Consider the following 12,984-nt stretch of genomic DNA (forward strand, 5'->3'; position numbering starts at 1 on the left):
CTAACTTCTGCCCTCAAAGCCACTGCTCCATTTTTAGTTTTTTTTTGTTACAGCATCACTGCCCTTCCAGGTACCCAAATCTATTAGTTATCTATTGCTGCTAATATAGATCAAATACTCCAAAACTTACTGGCTAAAGCAATAATAGTCACTTATTATCTCCCGCAGTTTCTGTGGGTTGGGAATACAGGTCAGCTTGGCTGAGGGCTTCTGGTTCAGAGTCTCCCATGAGGCTGCAGTCAGACCGTGTCTGGGTCCTCTGCTTGACTCCGTGTCTGGGACCAGGACTAAGAAGACTTGACCAGCTAGGGGCTGGAGCAGCCAGGGCCCCTCAGGCATCTTTCTCTATCGGTCTCTCTGCTTCATTTCTCCAGCATGGCACCTTCAGGGTAGCCAGACTTTTTATATGTTAGCAAGAAGGGCTCCCAAGGTATGTGTTCCAAGAGAGAGCCTGGCAGAAGCTGTATGCTTTTTATGACCGAATCTTGGAAGTCACATAGCATCATGTCTGCCACACTAGGTGAGAGTAGTCACGAGCCCAGACCAGATTCCACGGGAGGCAACAGAGACCCCACCTCTTGGTGGGAGGGGTGAAACTCACATTGTAGCAAGAGCATGTGGGAGAGTGATATACTTACATACATATATATTGATGTGGTCATTTTTGGAAAATATAATCTGACATAAGCACCCAGCACACAGTGGGTTTTCATGGATGTTTGTTGCTCATTTAGTTAGTTTACTGACCTTGTGGCTTAGTAATCATAATCATAATAATATGGTAATGATAATAAAAGTAATGATAATAAATAAATAAAAAGATAAAAAAGTAATGATAATAAAGCTACAATAACAACTAGTTAAGTATTTATTACTCTGTGAGGGACATCTTTTAAAATTTCCTTTTTGATTGAAGTGTAACTTTTATTCAGTAAAGTCCACAAAGCTTGAGAGTATAGCTCAATGAAATTTTTTTTTTTTTTAAAGATTTTATTTTTTCCTTTTTCTCCCCAAAGCCCCCCGGTACATAGTTGTATATTGTTCGTTGTGGGTCCTTCTAGTTGTGGCATGTGGGACGCTGCCTCAGCGTGGCCTGATGAGCAGTGCCATGTCCGCGCCCAGGATTCGAACCAACGAAACACTGGGCCGCCTGCAGCCAAGTGCGCGAACTTAACCACTCGGCCACGGGGTCAGCCCCTCAATGAATTTTTATATACGTTTGCAGACATGCACCCAAACCTAGAACTAGGTGTAGAAAGTGTCCACACACCATGAGGCTCCCTTAACCCTTCACGGTGAATGCGCCTCCCCCTCCTGTAAGCAGGTTCGGGTTCCTGTCACCAGGGATTAGTTTAGCCCGTTCTTGAACTTCACATAAGCGAATCGTAGCATCTGTACTCTTTTTGTCTAGCTTCTCTACTATGCAAAGCCCTTTTATATGCATTATCTCAATTCTCACAACAATCTTGCGAGATAATGAAGAATTCGCGTGCTAGTTATATGCTGGCCAAGTGTGTTTTGTTTAGCCTGTATGATGTTTTAAAATGTTTTGTTTGACTACTTGCAGCTTTAGAAGTTGAATGCAGTCCCTTGCTATTTTATACCCTGGAGAAGTCATTTATATTCCTTGCCTGGCACCTGTAGGCACTGAGTTTGCAAACTCTAAGGGGAGCATTTTTATTGTCTCCAGTCCCTGAGAAAACAGGTTCACCAATGGTTTAAAAACATCTGTATAAAACCTCACATCAAGCTGGTGGCAGCAGTGGGATCTGACCACAGGCCTGTCTTCCTCCAGCACCCACATGTTAGGATCAGAGAAGACAAGTTTGTCCTCAAATTCTATTGTTTCTAACTCTGAAATGCCCTTGTCTGCAGCCTCACTACCTCTGCCTTAGCCCACAGGCAGGCCTGGTCTTGGTCCCAGCCTCCTCCCGGCCCTGGCCAGCTCTGATGCTCACCAAAATGATCCCTGAACTCCCATCTGGTCATCCCAGTCTCAAACACATCCCGTGTTTCTTTCTTCCATGTGCTTGCTTGCGCTGGTTCTTCCTGCCTGAAGTGCCCACCCTTACTTGGCCACCCTTAAGGCTCAGCCAAAGATGCTACTTTCTCCTTGTTGCTCGCACCTCCCCTGGCTTCTCTTCCTTCTCAGTACACCAACTCAGTGTTTAAAATTTGCAATGTAATTAATTACCAAATAGTCGGTCAGATTGACCCACAGTGACTTTTAGGAATATGACCAAAATATCAGTCCCATGAAAGGTTAAAAAAGGAAGCTAATTTCATTCATTTGATCTCTGCTAAATGCATCACTAACTTTTTATTGATTCTTAAGAAAGAGAGATGAGAGGACTCTGTGCTACCCCCACTGGGTGCCAAATGAACAAGCAGTCGGAAGTTTATTGCTTCCAGACATCCCACTTGCTTTCCAGATACCCCATTGCGTTTCAATTCTACCGCATCAATGCTTGCTGAGCAGCCCTGGGCTCGACCATACAGGCTGGGTGTCTGGGAGGAAAAAAAAGGAGGCTGCAGCCCTGGGCTGGAGGAGTTTGGGACCTAGTTGAGGGTGTACGTGGAGACAGTGGCAGGTGAAGTGGCAGCTGGTTGTAGGGGGCCTTGTGTATATTACTGGTGTTCGGGGTTCTGGATCCCAGCCCTATCTCTTCTCTTTGTGGGATCTTGGGCTGGTTATTGAATTCTGAGGCGTCAGTTTCCTTATCTGAAAAATGTTTACATCATGTAACTTTATGAGTTTTTGGACCTGGGGCAAATATAATTGCCCTTGATGGGATTTTGCTTTTCTTCCATGTTTTAAAAATGGGCTCAGAAGTTTCAGATGCAAAATTATATTTTATTAGACCAGTATCCAGACAATAAAATAATGGAAGCTATCTTTTATGGGACATTTGCCATGTGCCAGCCCTGTGCTAGGTAGGCCTATCACACACATTGCCTTCTTTATTCTCACCGCCACCACTGCTGACTCCCCTGGACAGATGAGGGGAGTAAAGCTCAGAGAGGTGAAGTGATCTGCTTGATGTCACATGGTTGGTGAGTTACTGAAATCTGCAAATAATTGGTAAAATAAAGGGCTTCCTGTCTAGTTCATTTTTCTGCTCAGCATCTCCCCCCCATTTCTTCACCTGTTGACAAATCTGGCCTATTGGGCTAAAGGCAAAATCACTCATAGCATGCCATGCCACTGTCCTCGGGATTGGTCCAGGAGTGTTCATATGGTCTGGGCTGGGCGACCCAGAGTCCTTCCCTGGGATTTTCCAAATTGGAGCCTGAGAGAGAGTTCTCTTCTGTCTTGGATCACGGCTTTAGAAAGGTTGGGGGTTGTAGCTGGCCATGTTCCCCCTCATAACTTGGAGGAAAAGAGCAGAGGTGGGGAGAGTAGAGAGAGCATGAGAGCTGATGGCCCCTGGGCCCCTGGTCCAGCTCCTGTGCTGGACCCTGTCATGTGCTGCCCCCATTCTCTTTAGGGATTGTGTTAGTCAGCTCTCACTGCCACAGCAAAACACCATAGCCTGGGTGGCTTACACAACAGAAATTTATTTTCTCACAGTTCTAGAGACTGGAAAGTCCAAGGTCAAGCTGCCAGCATGCTCGCATTCTGGTGAGGCTGTGTCCTCATGCGGTGGAGAGAGAGAGCTTGGTGTCTCTTCCTCTTCTTATTAGGGCATTAATCCTACTGGACTAAGGCCCCACTCTTCTGACCTCATTCAGTCTTTATCCCCTCCTCATAGGCCCCATTCCAAATACAGCCACATTGGGGGTTAGGGCTTCAATATATGAAGGGGGGTGGGGATACACACTTTAAGTCCATAGCAGGAATGAAGGACTATTTACCTCAAGCTGCTGGGAGCTGCTGGCAGAAGGCCCTGAGCTGCCCGGCTCCTCTAGGGAACACCTCAGCTGAAGACAGCTGCCCTGCTGGTTGTCAGTGCCTGGCCTCCTAGTCTCAACTCAGAACAATGATAAACATTTAGGAATAAAGGCTTGGCACCCTCGCCCCAGCACGGAGGGCTCATCCCAGCTTCAGAACTCCCCCAGCCCATGCTGCAGGATTGCATCTCAAGAGCCCCCTACACCCAGTCCTGCTCCCTTGCCTTCCCTTCCACAGCTCTCCCTAACAAACTTCCTCCATGCTAATAGCTACCTAAGAGTCCACCTCCTGGGAAACCCAGCCCGCAGCAGCCCTTCTGGTTCCTGAACCTGCCTGCTTCTTCATCTTCTCCTTCAACTCTGTGAACTACTCCAGTAACGTGTCCTTAGTTTTTGCTTAAAGCTCTATACAATCAGAGCTTTAAATCGGTGATAAACATCACCCCAAAACCCACCATCAGTGATCTCAGTTGCCTGAAGCACTGACGTGGGTGATTCCTAGAGGGATGGACAGAAGCCCCTGCAAACTTCTGCCTGCACCTGCTGAATCTCACCTGCCTGCCACTGTCTGAGGAGCAGTAATGGCTTCTGTTTCTCTTCCTCCTTCCAGATCTCATGAGAATGCCTCTTACTGGTGGAATCAAAACCATCAAAACTGCTGGCAAGGGAATCTGGGAAATGTAGTCTTGGTTTCCAGCTTCTGGTGATACAGGAAGAGCTCAGAAGGGCTGGCATAGCACTGAGTGCTAACAGTCAACATCCAGCACAAAATGCACTTGGAAATTCCCAAAAACATACAAACAAAAAAGCCCTGTGAGGAATTAAGGAGCTAATACTTGTGAATTTTCTATGACAAGGAAAATGTGCCCTGCAAACACAAGATGCCCTATAGCTGGAGAGGGTTCGGAATCATGGACAGGATAGTTCAGTGAATCAATTTATTCTTTTCTTAAAAAAATCCAGATAATTGCCAAAATTTATTTTTTGCTTTAATTTTATGATTAATTCTTTCAAAACTTGTTTTGAGTGAGTGAATGTATTTATGTGCGTTTATCCACCAGTACCTGCATGCTGTGTGATGGATTTGTGTACACTTTCATGTTTTCTCTGTCTGTGTATGTGAGTTCATGAATGAGGAAGGCTGTGTGTGTGTTTGTCCGTGTGCATCTTGTATGTTGGAGTGTCTCTACACCACTGCACGTATTTGTGAATCTCTGTTCATGTCTGTGAGTCTCTCTGCATTTTAGTAAGGGTGTGGGAACTAGCCTTTCTCAGCACGTTGGATAAGCACCACCATTGAGCTTCTTTTCTCTCCTTTCTCTTGGCCACACTATCTGCTTTCTCGACCCTGGAGTGGCTCTTTGGCACCAGGGAGCAAAGTGTCACAATTTGTCATTATAGAGAGAAATCGAAGAAGCTGGACTACAGAGAGGGTCTTTGACTGAGCTTGGTAGAGCTTTCCAAAGAGGGAGCTCTTATAGCACAGTTGTGTCGCTAAAGGGAGGTGGAGCTGGGCTCGGTGTCAGTGTGTGTGTGTGTGTGTGTGAGTAAACCTGGGCTCAGGCTGGGGCGCGTGCTAATGCAATCTATTCCTGCAGCGCCTTCAGAATCCAGACCAGATGCCTCAGCTCCCTCCTGATTCCTCTTGCTCTCTCTCCCACTTCAGTTCTATATCCCAAACATCTCTCTGTGGGTCTAGAATGATCTCCCCACCCCACGGCCTTGGCCTGGTGGCATCTCTCTAGGACGGCAGCAGCCTCTTCAGCATCACCTCCTACCTTCAAATCTACTCTTTCACTTTGAGAAAATTCATATTTTCTGCATATAAACTGAAACCCTATTTTATTTTTCCATTCCTCATTGGGTGTAGAAATTAGTCCAGAAGTCAAGTGATTTCCACAAGGAACCCCGTTTTTGCATTACTGCCTTGAGCGGAAACTTGCCATTCCTGTCTTAGAATTAGATAAGCCACTAATTGAGGAGGGGCATGTCAACCTGAGTTGAGTCTTGACATGGTGATTAGAGCCCTAATTACAAGGAGGAGAGGCACCAAGACTCCTAATCTGGTCTTATCCCTGTCACACTCCTGGGTGCAGTTGCCTTGGGGAAGGCGCTGAACATTCTGGGCTGCAAGATGGCTCTTCAGACCAGGGGCTGAACCACGCCTGTGGGAGGACAGGTCTCCCCATGAGAGATTTTTTCCTGCTTGGGACTGGCCTTGGCTTTTTCAACTTCACAAATGAATCTGGAGAGGACAGGAATTCCTCCTCCCAGAGCTGTGGGAAGTCACCTTGCTTTGGAGGCAGCTTCTAAATCATTCAGAAAAGCAGTTGCCTCCCACCATCCCAGCAGGGGCCTGGCTTCTTCCTTCCCTCCTTTCCTCCCTTTGTCCCCTTCACTTAGTTATGAATTAGCTCCATGAGGTTTATCTGTCTAATGTGATCTTCACTGTATCTCTGGTTCCGAGAGCCTGGAACAGAATTGACATTCGGTATTTTGTCATTGTATGAAGATGCCAGGTACAGCACTGATACTGTGAAACAAAGATGAGTCAGACAGAGATCCTGCCCTTGAGGAGGATGGAGACAAGGAAAGCAACATTTACAACGCAGCAAGGCAAGGGCAGCGTGAGAGGTGAGCACAACGCCATAAGGGAGCCTAGAGTTGTAGAATCGGACTCCTTGGCAGTCTGCAAATGTTTCTTGCTAGAGCACATGACCAAGCCAAGTCTTAAAGGATGGAGGAGTTTTCTTCGGGGAAAGGCATTCCAGGTAGAGCGAGCAGCTTGGGCAAAGGCGTGAAGGAAGCACCACGTGCTGTGGCGTGTTCAGGGCATTGTAAAATGTTCAGAGAGGATGGAGCATAGGGTGAGGAGGCAAGTGGCAGGCTTTAAGGCTAGAGGGTCTGGTCCTGGGGGCAGGGCTGCTGTACTGGCTGTTGGCTTTATTACGAGTGTTCCCTGCCAAGAGAGGAGGGGCTGAAATACAGGTCTGGCTCCACTTGGCGAGCACACGCTTGCAGCTACATCCTCCCAGAGGAGGTTCTATTTCTGTTTCACACAAAGGCTCTTACGGGCTAGCAGTTTTGCTGTCGAGCGTCTTGCAGATCTTGCACCTTTGTCTAGGGCAGTGGTTCTCAAACTTCATGCATCAGAATCACCTGGAGGGTTTGTTAAAATAGAGATTGCTTGGCCCCACCCTTAGGGTTTCTGATTCAGTAAGTCAGGGGTGAGACCTGAGAATCTGCATTTCTTATACATTCCCATAGTGCTGCTGCTGCTCGGGAACCACACTCTGAGAATCACTGATCTGGGGAACAGGAAGGGTTGGGCAGGGTTAGGTAGGAGTAGCAGAGCCAGGGCCCCAGGTAAGAAGGCTCTGTTTTCTGGGATTAGGGTTTCCCACATCCCTAATCGAGGCAGCCGACTATACCAAGGACGGTGGATCCACAATATTCCCCACCTGCCAGGTGAGGTTTAATGGCTCTAGTCATTCAAGTTGGCGTTCTATCCAACTGTCCGCTGTTTAGGGAGGTTTTGCCCACTAATGATTTAAGGAGCGGTTATAACATTACAAGAAGCTCACCCTAGAGCTTTAAATAGTGAGCTCCCAAATGATTTAAATATTTGTTTATACTTTATTAACTACTCCCCGGAGAAGCCGGGACCAGAGAAACCTAAAGCCACCAAGTAAAAGATGAGTCATACCCGGTGATAAATCTTCTTTGAAAACTCTTTTATTAGTTCAATAAACACTTGATTTTAAAATTATAATGCATGTGTCAGTGTGTGTGTGTGTGTGTATGTGTGTGTGTGTGTGTGTTTGGAGAGGGGGAGGGGTCAGGAAGGACATGGAACCTCAGAGTATCAAGCCCTCATGCACATTAGTAAATGTTTGCTGAGCAAAGATGTGACGAGTGGACCCAGCATGGTGATGGAGGAGCCTGGGACAGTCTGAGTGAGGGACTCAGGGCTGACAGGATGCTGTCAGGTGATATCCGGCTCTGGGCTAGCATCTGGAATCTTGGCTTGTGAAGCCAGAACTTCCTGGAGCCCAGTCCTCTTTTGTGGCCACTGAGCATCCTAAGAAGATGTCCTTGTGCACAGAGAGAGAATGGCTGTACACTTCCTCCCCTTGGGGGCTCAGGCTCAGCCTGTTCTTGGGTTCGGGACTGGAGCTGGGAGGTGGTGGTGGGGTAAAGGAAGCTCATCTCCATTCTCTGGTTGGAATATAGTCTCCAGGATAAACTAGCTTTGAGGTAGGGGTGGGGAGAGTGGGTGCTGGGAAGAACATCCGACCTGATTATCTTCTACTTCTTTCTTTGTTTATTTTTTTTTGGTGAGTAAGATTGCCCGCGAGCTAATATCTGTTGCTGATCTTCCTCTTTTTTTTTTTCTCCTCCCCAAAGCCCCCCAGTACATAGTTGTATGTTCTAGTTGTAAGTCCTTCTAGTTCTTCTATGTGGGATGCTGCCACATAGCACGTGGTGCTAGGTCTGTGCCCAGGATACGAACCTGTGAACCTGGGCCACTGAAGTGGAGTGCATGAACTTAACCACTCGGCCATGGGGCCGGCTTCATCCTCTGCTTATTTCTATCTCGGCCCTAGCCCTTCTTGAGAGCTAGGGCTGCACAGGTGCGGTAAGATCACTATTATTCACTGATTTAGGTTGCCCATTAGGGAACCTCATGCTGGCTGAAGGGCTGCCATCCCCAACCAGCTCAACTGTTTCCAAACTGAGCCTGTCAGCAGTGTTATTGGGAGGAGGAAAGCCTTGTCAAAGGCAGCCGGATTCTGCCTCTAGATGTCAAGGAGAAAAGAAGAGGGGAGGATGGGGAGCAGAGTCCACCCAGAGGCTGCAACCAAGATCAGGTTGTTCCTAATTAAGACAGCTCCAGGCAGCATATTTCCATAATGCCCCATTAAAGAGGGCCTGACTCATGAGTCATTGTGGGGGATGGGATTCTTTGAGTCAGCAGTGTTCTGTGTCTGAGGCTCCTCAGATCAGAAGGCCAATCCATTTCAATCACCCAGGCTTTCTGAGCACCTGAGATGTGCTGGGCCCTGTGTCAGATGCTGTGCCCAGCCTAGAGAGGGACACAGCACCGGATACAGCTTTAGTCTCTGCCACCCAGGGCAAAAGCCTTAGCTGGACCCTGACCTTGGAAGAGGAAGAGGGATTCAGGAGCGCTCGTGTGGGTGTGGGGCATTCCCCGGGGGCTTGGTCCTTCCGGTGAAGACCAGGAGGTAGGGTGGGACAGATGGAAGCCTACTGGATCTGGAGATAGAAGGTCTGAGACTCATTCATTTAGCAAAGCTTTGTTGTCTCATGGCAACCTCTGCAAAATAGGGGGTGCTCTGCAAGATAGAGAGGTGGAGGCTAGATAGCCTCGTGACAGTTCCTCACAAGACTGCTTGTCTTCACCACGGCTTTGGGAGGCTGACAGGGTCTTCCGTAAAAAGGCAGGTCAGACCGTGGAGAAGCCATGCCTGTGTGGCCTGTGTGGCTTAGTGCAAGGTCCTTATGCTGCCACGGCAGAGCCGCCCCTCTACGCACACATTGGAGAGCTTGCTGAAACAGGTACATGCTTAGAAAAACGTATCACATTGGAAACCTTGCTGAAAAAGACACATACTTAGAAAAATGTATCGCAGTAAAAATGATTCAGCAAGAGTCAGGAAACTTGGCTAGACCCATAACTATTAAATGAACTAGAATGATAATTAATAATCTAACTCAAAAGCTCCCAGGTGTGGGTGCTTTTACAGGAGAGTTCTAGGAAATCTTCAAAAATCAGATAATCCCTCTTAAACTAATTCAGATAACACAGAAAGACAGAAAGCTACCACTTTTGAGCTATTTAACAAAAAACGGACAAGGATAACGCAAGAAATAGATTATAAAGTAATCTCTCTTATTAACATAGATGCAAAAATCCTAGGTAACCCAGTCGTACTAAGAAAAATAATACAGCCAAGTATGGCTTATCTCTGGAATTCAAAGATTGTTCAATATTAGAGAATATGTTGGTGTAACACACCTTATAACAAATTAAAAGAAAAGTCATTGACTTTTTAATGCAGAAAAATCATTCTATAAATTTATGTATAATTTATTATATTATATATAATGTAGTATATATCATTATAATATATTATTGATATATTATTCTTGTTTATTATTAAAATTATTAGAAAATTAGAAATAGAAGAAAATTGTCAAGGTCGTATATGAAGTATAAGACCCAAATGCACATGGAGAGTAGACCTACGATAATTTTGAAGAAGAAGCAGGTTTAGGGTTCTTCCCCAGACATCCAGACTTTTTATAAAAACTGTGCTATTGGGAGAAGGATAGAAAAATAGACCAACAGGAGAGCTCAGGAACAGCCCTGTGTACACATAGAGTCTTGAAATATGGGAGATGTGGCATTATAAATTGGTGAAGATAGGAGAGATCATCATTAAAATAATTAGTTTTTTATATGGAAAAATAAAATTATATCCCCATCTTTCACCAAAAGCAAAAATATATTCCAGGTAGGCTAAAGATATAAATGGAAAACATGACTTTAAAACTTTTGGAAGAAAATATAAGAGAATATCTTTATGGCTTTATGGTTAGGAAAGAATTACCTAAGTAAATTAGAGAAAGCAAAACCAGAAAAAGATAGATGATATTGACCACCTTAAAACTGCGAACCACACCATAAATCAAATGAAATGACAAGACCTAGATTGAGAGAACATTTTTTTCAGTCCAAGAAGAATTAGCATTCAGTATTTCTAAAGGACTCATTTATATCAGTAAGAAAAAGAAAAAGCCAGAAAATCAGAAAAAAAAAAATATGAGCAGACAACTTACAGATGAAGAAACTCAAATGACCAATAAACATATAGAAAGATGCTCATGCTCATCTTCATCGGCAAAAGTTATAAAGCAAATCACTTCAAGTTCTGGAGAGAATGTGGAGAAGTAGGAACGCATACACAAATCTGTGGGAGGGCAGATTCTTCCAGCTCCTTTGGGGAGAAATTGACAGACTGTAAGCTGAAGATGCGTGTCATGTCAGCCATTGTTCTGGCAGGAAACAGGTGGCACACACAAATTTGATAATTTGAGGAGAGTGTAATAATGAGACTATTTAGAAAATGATGGACAAGGTGCAGGAAAGGCACAAGGAGAGGTGCGATCCCAGGAACTAGTGTTAGTGGGGCCTTACCACCCCTCAGCCTGAAGGGGGAAGCTGAGGGGCATTCTTGGAATCTGGAGACAAGACGGCTGTGGGGAGGACACAGTGCGTGACCTCTAACGGAGGGACCTAGCCAGCCCCATGCAATCCACAGGGACGGATTTGGGGAAATAAATCCCCGGGCCTCACTTTCCTCCCCGGTCTGATTTCCCGTTGGTTCTCTTTATTGGCCAAACACAATGGGAAGCACGGGCAAGGGAGCATGCTGACAAGTCCACATAATTCAGCTTCCTGGGATCCAGAACAGGAAGGAAAGGAGTGGAGGGTGGTATCTGGAGTGGTGAATAGAAGATAATTACTCACCTTGATGCCCTTTGACCAGTTCTTCCACTCCTAAGGAGATGCCCTTGAGAAATTCAGATGCTTGTGCCCAAGGGGGTGTATGCACAGTTGTTCAGCACAGCACAGTTAAGAATAGAGAAAAAGCAGAAACAACCAAATTGTCCCTCATTAGGTTGTTCTACTGTTGTATCAACCGTGGTTTCTTCATAAAATGAAATGCCATAATGCAATTAAAGTAAGTGAGCTAGATATACATGTATCAATATCTCTAAATCTCAAAAAGATAATGCTAAGTGGGAAAATACTACCAAAAGATACATACAATATAATAGTACTTATGTAAAAATTATTCAAGCCTGTAGCAAATTGAGTAAGTTTGTAGTAACAGTACAAAAATGTGGCTAGGAAGGAAGCACTCAACTTCAAGACAATGGTAACCTCTGGGGATGGGGGAAGCGAAGGAGATGGGATACTTTAGCTGTATTTGTATTTTGTTTTTTCATTTTTAAGTCAAACCAAGAAATATGGCAAAATGCTAACACCTACTTAATTTCAGTGGTAGGTATGTGAGTGGGTTATTTACCATTTCGTCTAATTTTATGTATGTTTGAAATATCTCATAGTTAAACATTTGCAAACAATAATGAGGCAAAGTGTGAATGATTTTAGAAATATTTAGAATGTAAAAAAAGAGCTAAACGCCACTTACCTGGAGCAGAATTTGGCAACCTTCTCCTAGGAAGGGCAAGACAATAAATTTTTGGCTTTGTGGGATGGACAGTCTCTCACAACTTCTCGACTCTGCTGTTGTTGCTCGAAAGCAGCCATAGGCAAGATACAGACAGATGGATGTGACCGTGTTTTAACAAAGGTTTATTTACAAATCAGGTGTCCAGCGGGATTTGACCCATCGGCCCTGGTTTGCTGACCGCTGATGCAGCGAGTCTGTTTGTCAAGTATGCTTCTTTTCCCAAGAATGTACTTTAAGTAAGTCTCTGTGGTACAGCTGTGCTCTCAGCCTGCAACACTGCACACTAACTGATCGCATTTTTGCTGTTCACACTCTCTTCACCACCAGTTAAGAGATAGTGGCTGAAGAGCGGACACTTATCTGTCGCCATTTTTGTTTTGCTGTGGACATCAGAGCTCTTTCCAGACTTCTCATTAGCCTGTTGGTACGCTTTGGAAGAGCTGGAAGAGCTGGCACCCTCGAGTTATCGCTAACAAGCCAAGCAGAATGAACAAAATGAGGAAGCAAAGATTTTTGAAACATGCAGGCATTGCGAGTAGGCTGTTGTGACTTGGAAATCTGATATATGACTGGGATTGTCTAATTGGTTTCACTTTATGGGTTTAAACGGAAAGACGGCTTAGAGCAGTGGATAGGGACGTGGACTCGGGGCTAATGACACACCTGTCTCAAAGGCAACCAGAACCTGCTTCAGTTATCTATTGTAGCATGGGTAGCACTCCAGAATGGTGGCTAAAAATGGGAAGAATCAGGAGTGACAATAGCAAGAAGGAGGAGTAGGTGGTCCCAGCCCTTGTCCTCCCACAGA

Source organism: Equus przewalskii, chromosome 6 (genome assembly GCF_037783145.1).
Source record: "Equus przewalskii isolate Varuska chromosome 6, EquPr2, whole genome shotgun sequence".
Lineage (NCBI taxonomy): Eukaryota > Metazoa > Chordata > Mammalia > Perissodactyla > Equidae > Equus > Equus przewalskii.